General features: G+C 41.2%; 1 long non-coding RNA gene across 1 annotated transcript in view; it reads left to right on the top strand.

Annotated features, from left to right (window-relative positions):
- Window positions 1–734: 734 nt before the first annotated feature.
- The window catches only part of LOC306921578, a 566,256-nt gene continuing 552,368 nt past the window's right edge, over window positions 735–14,622 (top strand). The window contains exons 1-2 of the long non-coding RNA XR_013789792.1: window positions 735–869; window positions 976–1,112. This is a non-coding gene — a long non-coding RNA (uncharacterized lncRNA). The remainder of the gene's footprint in view (window positions 870–975; window positions 1,113–14,622) is intronic.

Raw genomic sequence — 14,622 nt, 5'->3', positions numbered from 1 at the left:
TGTGAAAAATTCCAGGCAAAGGTTTTTCCTTGGCCTCTAGGGAGTTGGCATACAAAGTTATCCATAGATCCGTGGAATACGAGACATCTCACCCCGGTGAGTTGTCTTCACTTTTTGACATGTCGGGGTGAGATGTCCGGGGTGAGATGTCCGGTCAGCTCACCCCGGAAAGTGAAGACATCTCACCCCGGAAAGTGAAGACATCTCACCCCGGTGAGATGTCTTTACTTTCCGGGGTGAGATGTCTTCACTTTCTGACATTGCGGGGTGAGTTGTCTGTACTTTCCGTGGCACCCATTACAGTAGGCATAATTCAATTTCGGATCTAACTATCGGTTCCTACAGACGTGCGCAGTCACGGCTAATTATTTATTTATTTAACAGTAAAATCCGGTGAAACACTTGTAAGGAGTAGACAGAGCGTCTCTCTCTCTCTCTCTCTCTCTCTCTCTCTCTATTGATTGATTGATTGATTGAAGAATTTAATAACAGTTTGCAGAATTACAGTACATTTCAAGCACAAACTCAATACAAAGGCTGTTAACTGTGAGTGGACGACCCAATTAAGCATTACACTTGTTTCCAACAGGGTCCACCATGTTCAAATCATCAAAACATTTAGAGACGTACAAATAGACACTTCTATAGACAGAACAGGAATTCATCAAAATTCTATGCAGCATTGAGGGGGGGGGGTCGTTTGTGGATAATGTTTGCGCTTCAAAGGCAGAGTCTGACGGCTGTACAAAGTTGCTAATTAGGTCACATTCTCACCTAATACTTCTGTAGACTCAAATGCGTATGGGCGGAGAATTTGGATTCTTGCATATTTAATTTGATGCGGTTTGCCTTCACACTGGCTGTGTCAGGTAGCCTGGCTAATAAGCCAGACTAATATCACACAACACTCTGGTAGGCAACTTTTTTTTGCCAACGGCTGATTCGGTCTGGTTTATTAACCAGGCTATGTGTCAGGCGCAGCAAGGAAACGTAGCAGGGAATTTTATCAATGTGTTCAGAAGCCGATGTTAAAAAATAGACTTTTCACGTAAAGTGAGAGTAACGGATGCAGTGTGTCGTCGGAGACTTACTGTGTGTGTGTGTGTGTGTGTGTGTGTGTGCGCGCGCCACTGTTCTTTTTTTTGGGCACATGAACGAGGCACAGCGGAGACGGGACAGACACGCACGACAGACAGACAGAATATTCTGTACACTGCAGTGTTTTTTATGTGTTTCCTTAAGCAATAGATTAATGTGCTCGTCCTCATATTTCGATGAGGGCTTAATTCGGTCTCCTTATTTGACCACGTCACATGATAACGGGACATCTTTGCACTGCGTAAAATGAATATCCCTTGTCCGTCTCCAACTGTGTTTAGCTCCTTATCCGCCACATGATTACAATTTACAATTTACAATTTAGGCATTTAGCAGACGCTCTTAATCCAGAGCGATTTACATTAAGCAATAACAAAAGCATGGCATACATCACATATATAAAAAGTAGTTATCATGAATCATGCGTAAACTAAGAACGTAACAGTGGAGTATCTATGTAAACTATACGAATGAGCCTTCACACCTGCCAAACGAAGCGAACTTTCGGACAATGATCTTGCTACTGCTAGTTACATTAGCATGTGAGAAAAGTGACAGCCATCTGGAGTCTTCTGGAGTAACCAAATTGAGAGGGGTTCAGTTCACATTTCTTCAGAAGTTTGCACACACACACACACACACACACACGCACGCACGCGCGCGCACACACACACACACACACACACACACACACACACACACACACACACACACACACACACACACACACACACACACACACACACACACACACACACACACACACACACACACACACACACACACACACAATTGAAATTCATGTAGCATATTGTAAAATAAATGTCTTTGCAAAATAGCCCTAAAATAATGTGCTGAATACTGTATAATATTACAGTATAACATTTGGCATATAGGCTGCGTGCTATAGTGGAATTGTGGATGCATTGCTTGATCTATACCAAATACTGAGTTAATTATTTCTAAGTATCTCTAGTCTAGACAGGAACATATATATATATATTAGATTTGTTTTTGGCTTTTTGCCTTTTTATACAAGTGAAGGTAGATATGACAACTTTTTAGTGCACAACTTTTGACCAAAATGGGACAGCACACTGCACTGCACACAGCACAACTTTTTTCTTTCTTTTTGTAGATATGACAACTTTTTAGTGTTTTTGTAGCAAACTGATGTTTTTTTTTTTTTTATGACAACTTTTTACTATATTTTTTAGTTTACATTTTTTCTATACTTAACTTTTTTCTATATTTTTTTGTACAAACTGACGTTTTTCTAAACTTTTGATGTTTACCTTTTTTTATATTTTTTGTACAAACTGCTGTTTGAACTTTGTTTACAATGTTTCTATATTTAAATAAACTACATTACATTTACTTTTGGTGAGTTGTCCTGACAACTCACCCCTAAACGTGAAGACATCTCACCCCGAAAGTGGCCAAAAGTGAAGACATCTCACCCCGGAAAGTGAAGACATCTCACCCCTAAAAAAGCAGGGGTGAGATGTCTTCACGTTTAGGGGTGAGTTGTCTGGACAACTCACCAAAAGTGGCTTTAGGGGTGAGTTGTCTTGTTACCGATCCGTGCAGTTAGAGGTAAAAACACCTTTCGGCGAGTTATAGCGCCACCATGAGGCTGAGTTGAAAATGTTCACGTGACATTTCTTCCTCGGCCTAGTGGGAATGTGCGTGCACAATTTCACGGAAATCACACAATGTGTTCATGATTTGCAGCATTTTGTTTGAAACTGAGCACTCCTGCAAACTTTGGAAGCCAATCTTAGCCAATCTGGATGGAGTCTGAGAAATCTGAAAGACCTGTTTCGTTGAATGGCTCTAGAGAGACTGTCTACCAATTTGCGTGATGTTTGGACAGAATCTGTAGGTGTACTGTCCAAAAACTTGGACAGAGCAGCCTCCTGGTGGCGCTATAAGAGGAAAAGGAAAGTCAGCAATCTACCTTTTTTCATCTTGTTATACATAAAACCAAATATAAAATCAGACTAATCTGAACAGAGTGGTTCTGTACTGTACTTGTGCTGTGCGTACTGTACTGTAGTGGGGGGGGGGGGGGGGTTATCACTATCAGACAAATGTCTGGTTTAAGCTGCCATCCTCAGAGTCCTCTTTTTTATTTGACTGTGCGTGTGCGTGTGCGTGTGCGCGTGTGCGTGCGTGTCTTTTCTTTGACCGTGTGGGCCAGCTGTGGAGGAATGCTCCTGCCAGTGTCCGGCAGCATAAAGGTTCTCCCCCACTGCCCCCAGCCCCACTCACCAGTGTTGCCATGTCTGCTTATTTATAAGTGTAGAATGTTTATCTGGGCTGTTTTCCTAATGTTGTTTAAAGGAGCATTCAGTGATTTGGGTGATTTGGAACCTTAGAGTATATATGAATAGAGACGGCACCCGGAGGAAACCCTGAGGCGAAATGGACATAGTGGCCGGATTTGTCATTGCAGCGCTTTTGAGCAACTTAATGCTAGTGGATGGGAGGAGAACTCTGGTGCCGTCTCTATTCATATATACTCTAAGTTTGGAACCCCCCCCCCCCGGGTCCGCCACGCGACAGGCCAACAGCTTGCACACCAAGGCCCATCCCTGCTCGATCATGATTGGCGGAAGGCCCCTCTCTAACCTGATTGGATGAAGGCTTGGCCACCTAGCCAAAAAACGAAACATAAGGTTTTTTGACCCCCAGGGGTTAACTGGGGACAGGGAGGAATTCCTTATATGGTCAGCACACACTATAGTAGGGAGGATTATCACAACAAAACAAAAAAATAAGTGATATTTGAATTAAGTGAAATCCCTGAATATATACCTAAACCAGTGATTCTCACATTTTCATGTCGAGGAGCCTCAGATTGATGTAGTTGTCCATGGATGGACCTACAAATATTTTGTGCCAGGGACCCCCACATTTGTGTTTCAAAGATATTTGTCACTTTTTTTTTGCAAATAGCAGATCTACAAGCAGATCTACACGCTCGCTATGAGCTTGTAGATCTGCTATTTTCAAATAGCCAATGTGGTTTAACGTGCTAGCCTTCGTCCTAGACTAGTAGGCTAGTCACTTATTTTGGGCTTGTTTTCATAGACCTGGCTGCTTATTTCTCTCACACAATCTGGCAACACTGCCACTCACCCGCTAGCATAAAGGTCCCCTCCCTCCCTGCTCTGAGGGTTCCCACAGCAGGGGGGTAGGGAGGGACACGGCCCGCACTCTGCATTGTTAGAGAGCTCTTTAACTTTTTCATGTCAAGGAGTTGGAGGACCCCCCAAACCCCCAAAACCATATGCATTTGGCTGCGGACCCCCTCATCTGAAAGGGTTTTGCCAGGGACCCCCCAAAAGAAAATATATTTTCTAAAGATTATTTTTGAATAGCCAACATATAAAATGCTATTATAATCATGTAGCTATTATATGCTTTGACTCTGACAGTGTCTGTTCTTTTCGATTTATGCTGCTTTGACTTTACTTAGACTTGGACTGTTATGATGTAGGCCTACTTGTGTCCATACATCAATGTATCATATATGTATTGGATATAGTTTAGATTCATTAAATATGAAGCTTACAAAGCAATTTCACAGTTACCAGTTGATTTCTACAATGTTGCATGACCTGGGAAGGGGGAGGAGAAGGGGGGGGGGGGGGGCACATGCAGCACTTTGTTAGGTTGTGATTGGTGGAGAGATGGGCCTATTGTTCTCCTCTTTGACCAATGAATCCATGCGGTTAACCTCCAACTCAAGCTAAACAGAGTTTGTAGTTGTCCTTTAAGTTTCTCCACAACTCTCGTCTCGAGTCCTCCAGGATATCAATCATTTCTGATCACATCTGACAGTGTGGACTCCAAACTTCGGGTGAACATGAACTCTCTCGACCCCACCGGGAACAATTCTGCTCAACACGGAGGACCCAATGACCACCAAGACCTCTGTAAGTTACTTATACTTTTCAGTTAGCCTCGGTCCCAGGCTTACTTATCGCTTTTCAGTGCATGGTGGAAAAAGTACTCAAATGTTTACTTAAAGGGTAAGACCACTTTTTTTGAGGTTTGGGTTGTTTTCTTACCTTATGGGCAAACTATAGTCCATTCCATGAGTTATGTGTGGTCACGGCCACACAGCCAACTCAAGGTACGGCCACGGAGCCGACTTGGGGACCCAACGCAGCTCCCCCAAGGAAAACAAACAAATGAACGGAGCTGAACGTGAATCCCGCCCACCCCTTTTTTTCCCTCACTGTAGGCCTATATGTTTCTTTTTCCCTTTTTCCCTCCTTTATGATGAATTCCTGTTCTGTCCTTTGTCTATATAGAAGTGTCTATTTGTACGTCTCTAAATGTTTTTGATGAATTGAACATTGTGGACCCTATTGGAAACAAGTGTAATGCTTAATTGGGTCGTCCACTCACAGTTAACAGCCTTAGTTTGTATTGAGTTTGTGCTTGAAATGTACTGTAATTCTGAAAACTGTTAATACATTTTTCAATCAATCAATCAAATTTATTTCGCTCCATTGTGTCGTTTATTAGCAATTTAAGAAATAAAAACAGTCGCTCATTGACTTCCATTGTAATGGGGGAACAGCTCTCAAATTCACTCTTTTAGCACATAAACCAACGCAACAAAAGCTGATTCTGACAGTTTATGACATTAGGAAAACTCATGCGGTTTTATTTTTAATAAGTAAATTCAATGTTGTCTTGTTTTGACTGATATGTGTAGAAAGAAGATCCGGTAGGTATGCCTACGCCCGGATCACTGCTGTTCGCGTTGAGTACAAAACGATCTGATTGGACCAAAACTGTATACACCCACTCCTGAAGCGTATTATTGGAATGCCGTTGAGCCACTACGGGGATGTAAACAAATGGATTTGATTTCGTCCGCTTGCCGCTAAAAACATACACAATTCTCCATATTCAGACCGCAGCCATCTTGCCAAAAGTCCTATCTAATTATATTAAACAACGTCAAAATCACCAACATTGCAGCTGTAGGGAAAGCTTGAATTATCCTCTTTCAATCTGTAAAGTGTTTGTTTCATAAAAATCCACCGTAGACATTTTATGAGCTACTTTTTCTCTACGTGCTGGAGTTTGGAAGTGCTCGTTGACTATCACTCAACGGCCCATGCGCACCACCTGTTTTGAATGTGCACATAATGCAGGAGGTTGCTTTACTGATAACGAGCACTTCCATACTCTGATACTTAGAAAATAATCATCTGCAAGGAATTTCTTGACAGGAAGTAGCTCATAAAATGTCTATGGTGGATTTGTATTAAACAAAAACTAACAGATAGAAAGAGGATAATTCAAGCTTTCCCTACAGCTGCAATGTTGGTGATTTTGACGTTGTTTAATATAATTAGAGGACTTTTGGATGAATGGGCTCTCTATGGGAAGTGTCACCTGCACCTTGCTGGCAAGATGGCTGCGGTCTGAATATGGAGAATGGATGTGTTTGAGGGAGACACTTTAGGAGAAGTGTCTGTGTGTGCAGGGACTGCTCGTATGCGAGGATGCAGCTGGGTGCATCTCAAACAGCGTGGCGACTTGTTTATCTCCAACCAAAATAGTACTTCATAAATCTAATTTAAAAGATGATGTCACAAACTGTCAGAATCAGCTTTTGTTGCGTTGGTTTATGCGCTAAAAGAGTGACTTTGAGAGTTGTTTCCCCTTTACAATGGAAGTCAATGAGCGACTATTTTATTTCTTAAATTGCTAATAAACAACACAACGGAGCGAAATAACTCATGGATGGACTAGTTTGCCCATAATAAGGTAAGAAAACAACTCAAACCTCTAAAAAAGTGGTCCTACCCTATATTATAAATACTGCAGTGTAGAAATAATGCTCTGTTACAAGTAAAAGTCTGGAAATCAAAATGTGCTTGATTAAAAGTAAAACGTATTGGCGTCGAAATGTACTTAAAGTACCAAAAGAATATTGTTATGCAGAATATTGTCTCATTTCTAGTTTTCAAATGTATTAAAAGCTTTTGAAAATAGCAGATCTACAAGCTCACATTGTGACGCATTGTGAGGAAATATACTCAAGTAAAGTACAAATACCTCAAAATTGTACTTAAAGGACCACTTCACCACTTTTCAACATCTCTTCATATAATTGGTCCTCACTAATGTTCATGATAAAACACCACAATGTTTTCCTACTCAGTCTGTGTCTCATAGGAGGGCTTTAGGCAGTTCGGACACCCGTCCACCAGTGACATCATCATTAGGCAGATTTGTTTTAAAATATATTTAGATTTGTATTATCGTGAGAACGATGGCTTCAACTTTTGCATTGCAACTTTTCAGGAAAAGAAAGCCTGCCGTTTCTATTAGCTTGGATTCACCATCGATGATGTCACTGGTGGACGGGTTTCTGAACTGCCCACAGCCTTCCTATGAGACACAGACTGAGTAGGAAAAAATGGTGGTATTTTATCATGAACATTAGTTAGGACCAATTATAGGAAGAGAAGTTGAAAAGTGGTGAAGTGGTCCTTTAAGTACAGTAGCCTACTTAGTTTATTTCCACCACTGTATATTAAGTGTCTATATGGGTATATACAGCATGTCATAAGGATGTATTTATCTAGTCAGTGTTATTTCTTTTAATATTAGCATGGACTTAAAGGTCCTACAACATGAAATTACTTTTCAAAAATGATTGGTGTTTTTTGTGCTCCGGGTGTTTTCTATCCTCACAAATACGCAATTTTGAACAATCAGGCTTTCTCATCAATAGGGACTTTTATGGAAATTGCTCAACTGAACAGCTCAACTGATTTGGTCGTACGTGTGATGTCATCTGTATCACCCTACTTTGTAAAATCCCCCCCCCCCCCCCCCCCCCCCCCTCTTCAATCTTCAGTTCCAAATGAACATTTCCACTTCATTGTTGATTTTCCAAGTTGACATGGAATGGAAACAAGCCTGGGTTTATCTAGCATCAGATATGCAAATTATTTGCATATCAGTGCAATCACCTCAGGGCATTGTGATACTGAAGCTAAAACGGCTTCAGAAGCCAGAAAGAACCCATGGTTATATCAGAGTGGTGATTTATTAGGCTCAAGCCATTGGAAATACGTTTGAGGGACAATATATTAAATATTAAAAACAGTTTTAAAATGCATGTTTTAGTTCCTTTAATACATTTGGTGTCTCTTTTTCTAAAATGCACACAGAATTAGATTGTAGGAATAAATGATAAATGTTGTGGTACAAATGTTGATTGTGGTCATTGATGGTTCTATTTTAACCATTATTTGTGATCAATAACAGAAAAATGTATATATGAAAAACCCCAAAGAACGTATTATAGAAATATAGGACTGTCAGTTTAAGACAGTAAGAACGTTTAAGAAAGCCCAAAATTGGAACCAAATGATCAAATTAATTAATATAAATACCTCAGTTACCCAGGATGAGTGAAATGCCCTTTAAATTGGTTCCAATTACAGTGGTTCCTAAACCTTTTTACGTCAAGGACCCCCAAATTGACACTAGTTAGCCTGCAGACCCCCATTTGAAAAGCTATGCCAGGGACCCCCACAAGAGAATATTTGTACGGCTCTAGCAGTGATTCTCAACCCATTTACAGAGTACAGACCCACATGTAATGGCATTTCTATCTATGGGACCCCAATTTATATTGTAAAATAATGTTCCATTTGTACACTCAGAGTTACAGACCCATAAGAGTCCATTTGGTTCCAAACTATATAATTTAGCTGGGGATCCCCTGGAACTCCCTCAAAGACCTCTGGGTGCCCCTGGACCCCACTTTGGCTTGAGAGAATGTTTATAAACAATATTTAAAAAAGCTATCAGTCATTAACTATTTTGTGATTTTAAGTCCATTAAGTACTGTCTACTTCTAAAAAATATTTCCTTTATCTTTGTTTCCAATTCAGTGTTGCATCATCAGTCTGGCTTCCCTGTTGTACCAGAGGTGAATGAACAAAGAAGCTTGGCTAAGCAAAAACGCCACTGCTGTGATCAGTGTGGAAAATGCTTCCCTAAAATGTCCATTCTTAAAATACACCAGAGAGTTCACACGGGAAAGAAACCCTATGGATGTGATCATTGTGGTCAACACTTCTCTGGAATGTCCAGCCTTAAAAGACACCAGAGAGTTCACACTGGAGAGAAACCCTATGGATGTGATCAGTGTGGTCAACACTTCTCTGTAATGTCCAGCCTTAAAAGCCACCAGCGAATTCACACTGGAGAGAAACCATATGGATGTGATCAGTGTGGCCAACACTTCTCTGGAATGTCCAGCCTTAAAAGCCACCAGAGAATTCACACTGGAGAGAAACCCTATGGATGTGATCAGTGTGGACAACATTTCTCTGAAATGTCCACCCTTAAAAAACACCAGAGAATTCACACTGGAGAGAAACCCTATGGATGTGATCAGTGTGGACAACACTTCTCTCAAATGGCACACCTTAAAAGCCACCAGAGAATTCACACTGGAGAGAAACCCTATGGATGTGATCAGTGTGGAAAACACTTCTCTCAAATGGCACACCTTAAAACACACCAGATAAGTCACACTGGAGAGAAACCCTATGGATGTGTTCAGTGTGGACAACACTTCTCTGAAATGTCCAGCCTTAAAATCCACCAGAGAATTCACACTGGAGAGAAACCTTATGGATGTGATCATTGTGGTCAACACTTCTCTGGAATGTCCAGCCTTAAAAGACACCAGAGAGTTCACACTGGAGAGAAACCCTATGGATGTGATCAGTGTGGACAACATTTCCCTAGAATGGCACAACTTAAAACACACCAGAGAAGTCACACTGGAGATAAACCCTATGGATGTGATCAGTGTGGACAACACTTCTCTGGAATGTCCAGCCTTAAAAGCCACCAGAGAATTCACACTGGAGAGAAACCTTATGGATGTGATCAGTGTGGTCAACACTTCTCTGGAATGTCCAGCCTTAAAAGCCACCAGAGAATTCACACTGGAGAGAAACCTTATGGATGTGATCAGTGTGGTCAACACTTCTCTGGAATGTCCAGCCTTAAAAGCCACCAGAGAATTCACACTGGAGAGAAACCTTATGGATGTGATCAGTGTGGACAACACTTCTCTCAAATGTCCAGCCTTAAAAGACACCAGATAATTCACACAGGAGAGAAACCGTTTGGATGTAATCAGTGTGGGCAACACTTCCCTAGAATGACACAGCTTAAAAGCCACCAGATAATTCATACTGGAGAGAAACCCTATGGATGTGGTCATTGTGGACAACACTTCTCTCATATGTCCAGCCTTAAAAGCCACCAGAGAATTCACACTGGAGAGAAACCTTATGGATGTGATCATTGTGGACAACACTTCTCTCAAATGATTAACCTTAAAAGACACCAGAGAATTCACACTGGAGAGAAACCCTATGGATGTGATCATTGTGGACAACACTTCTCTCAAATGATTAACCTTAAAACACACCAGAGAATTCACTCTGGAGAGAAACCCTATGGATGTGATCATTGTGGACAACACTTCTCTCAAATGATTAACCTTAAAACACACCAGGGAATTCACTCTGGAGAGAAACCCTATGGATGTGATCAGTGTGGACAACACTTCTCTCAAATGTCCAGCCTTAAAAGACACCAGATAATTCACACGGGAGAGAAACCGTTTGGATGTAATCAGTGTGGGCAACACTTCCCTAGAATGACACAGCTTAAAAGCCACCAGATAATTCATACTGGAGAGAAACCCTATGGATGTGGTCATTGTGGACAACACTTCTCTCATATGTCCAATCTTACAATACACCAGAGAGTTCACACTGGAGAGAAACCCTATGGATAGGATCATTTTCGACAACATTTCGCTCATATGTCCGCCCTTAAATCACACCAGAGAATTCACACTGGAGAGAAACCCCACCAGATAATTCATACTGGAGAGAAACCCTATGGATGTGATCAGTGTGGCCAACACTTCCCTAGAATGTCCAGCCTTGAAAGACACCATATAATTCACACTGGAGAGAAACCGTATGGATGTGATCAGTGTGGCCAACACTTCTCTATAATGTCCAACCTTAAAAGCCACCAGAGAATTCACTCTGGAGAGAAACCGTATGGATGTGATCAGTGTGGCCAACACTTCTCTATAATGTCCAACCTTAAAAGCCACCAGAGAATTCACACTGGAGAGAAACCTTATGGATGTGATCATTGTGGACAACACTTCTCTCAAATGATTAACCTTAAAACACACCAGAGAATTCACACTGGAGAGAAACCCAAATCATTGTGATGTGTGGAAAAGCTTTTAGTAATTCAAATGATTTAGAAGTTCACACGGTTGTACATACTGGATTTAAACTGTTCCCTTGTGGTCAGTGTGAAAAGAACATGCAGGATAGTTAGAACTTTGACCACACTGCAAGACTATATCGTTTTACCTATTAACCTAAACGTTTTGCCACCATGCGTGTAGGAAACGCCACTGTTTATTTTGTTGCAATAGGATCACTGAAATGTGACCATAACATAACCTTGTACTACTAGAGAACATATGCCTACCATGTAAGATGTAAGATTCAGTCCCTTCTCTACACCAGGTTATATTGTTGTAGGAATTTGGAGCAATCCTGTACAAAAGGTTCCGCTTGAATAACAAAACGGAGGTGGCACACACACACACACACACACACACACACACACACACACACACACACACACACACACACACACACACACACACACACACACACACACAGTGCATGAATATAGTTCACCTCAAACTGTAGGCCTATCTGACTGAAAAGTATGGTAACATTTCACCTGTTTCTGTAAAGGTCACTGCTATCCATTCTGCATGGGATGCATGTCTTTAAGATGGGATGTGCTGTTTGTTAACCCTTATGTGGTAGTGAGGAGATGAAGGCAAAAATGCAACAGCAACAAAAAATACAGTTCAATATGAGCTGTGATGTGAGTTGTATGTGAAAATTATCAAACCAACTTTGAATTTTAATCCCTGGTGGTGATTGGCCACTTGAAAATGTAATAATATCTATGAATACTGAAGTTACCATAAACACCAGTGCATGGATAGTTTACCTCACTGTACCTACCTACAATCATGCTATATGTATGTGTCATGTGTATTTTTGTTTGATTACTTTACTAGTCAGACATGTAAACGGCACATGATACAGTAAGACATTAAAGCTTAACGGATAATCACCAATTCATTCAAAATGTGAGATTTTAAACATGTACTTATGGCTTAGAGTTGACAGAGTACAGCATCTTGCAATGGGCTTGGTCTACAATATTCGCTACAGATACCCATGTATGTACCTCCTCAATGTCAACGAACTACATGTTCACAACACCAGAGGTAGTTCCACAAACCACGTTCAACCCAGATTCGGCTCCAAAATAAATTATTTTCTCTCCTATGCCACTAAAATGTGGAACGCCCTACCAACAGCTGTTAAGAAATGTGAATCCCTAGACTCCTTCAAAACCACTCAAAGAGAAATTACGGGAGGCTGCAACTTCTATGGGGAAATGAATGGGAAATTCACTGTCGGTGCCCTCGCAGGGGGCGGGACTGCAACGGTCTATTGGTCCTCTCCACAGACTGGCCGTTTCTGATTAACCCGATGACGCAGGCAGTGGATTGGATGATGAGCCCTATGACACAGACAGTGGATTGGATGGTGGCCACACTGCTACCGGTATGAAGCTCATTCACAAACAACTCTGATCAGAGGACTGTCAGCTTCGGCAGCAGAGCATCGCTTCGGTTGCATCCACATAGTAGATTTACGAAGATGCCAGATGCCACGAGCGGCATGAGTCTCTTCTTTGTTTTAGACAGCTGGTGGATGGAAATGAAGCTCCACCCACGCGGCAACTTGCAGCGTCGGCCAGAAAACCGGAAACACTTTGCCGACGCTGCAAGTTGCCGCGTGGGTGGAGCTTCATTTCCATCCACCAGCTGTCTAAAAAACAGGAAGAGACTCCTGCCGCTCGCGTCATTTGGCATCTTCGTGAATTTACAGTGTGGATGCAGTCTTTCTCTGTCCTTTCACCCCAAAACCAATCCTTCAACCATCCGTCTTTGAAAGCCTTGAAAGAGACTGTGTTCACACATAAGTCTTGAGTTATATTATTTTATTTGTGTTGCGTGTTTTGTAATTATTCCAAATTTGGTCTGTAAATAAATATATATTCAGTTTTATTCCAATTGTCCTTTCTATTTGATGTTGCTTCCCCTAACTCTAGACTAGGGGTCGTAACAATGTATATACTTATTATCAACAGAATGCACAAGCAACAAAAAAATCGAAATAAACTATGTAAATCTCTGCAAAACATAGTCTAACAAATATAATGCTATATGTGAGTGAATGTTAAATAAGTCGTCCTAATTAATATAGTGAATGTCATGAAAGTGTTTCTTTAAGATGGGATGTACAATGTTAACCTGTGTGATAGTGAGGAGATGAGGGCAAATTGCAACAGCTGAACAAACAAGATGCAATTCTTGAAATATACTAATATAGCCCCCGGGCCCCTCCCATTGTGCTAGCCAATTACAATGTCACGTCACCCTTGTGATCATGTGTAAGTAGACAAAACCTGTAGGTGAAGGATCTACAGATGTGGCCTACATGGAGAGATGCACCATGACCCAAGGAATCCACGGAACAGGATTTTTTTATTTTACGACCTATGGTTCAAGAGTTATAAGCCAAAACGTAACGACTGTTATAGCCCAACCTGCATGAGGCTGACCGATATAATTATGTAAATTAATTTTCGTAATTATTATGAACTTCCCCTCCAAGTTTTGTTCTATATTGCCCTTATGGTATCCGAGAAGAAAAAAATACTTGAATGTGAGTTTTTGCATTTTCCAATTCATGTCAAAGGGGAAATGTAATGCACGAACACATTAATATCAGTTAAACTATACAACATATCTCTTAGAAAAGAGCAAGCACACGATTCCCGATGAAGCCTTTCGGCTTGACATATGGCTCAAGTGCGTGCCACCAAAACTGTGGGACAAGTAGGCCCTAGTCCGGCAAACTTTAGGGTTGCTCTAGAAACAAATAATAAATAAATTTACTATCACACTAATAATATGAAATAATTGCCATGGTTCACAATTACACGTTTCAGTCCATGAGCCGTGATCTGAGTTGAGATGTTTGTGAGAAATAACAAAGCACCACTCATTACTCATTACTCATTACATACATACATACATTAATCAAACCAAACGTATTGCTGCTGGTCGCTAGCGTGCGCTGCGCCCGGCCTACTTGCATCTTTAGGTAGGTCTGGGCACCAGTCAAAAAGCACTACCCTCACGCCACTCTTCAGGTTGGAAGGGCTGCGTGCGCGTAGGAAAAAAAAATAACAGATGATTTCGCCGATTATATGGGGTGATACCAGCCTGCATGCTTTATTTCTCCCTATACGGCTCAA

This window comes from Electrona antarctica (genome assembly GCF_951216825.1).
Source record: "Electrona antarctica genome assembly, chromosome: 4".
In the NCBI taxonomy this organism is placed as follows: domain Eukaryota; kingdom Metazoa; phylum Chordata; class Actinopteri; order Myctophiformes; family Myctophidae; genus Electrona; species Electrona antarctica.
The sequence above is the reverse complement of the archived record's forward strand: the minus strand, read 5'-3'. Positions and strand labels throughout refer to the sequence as shown.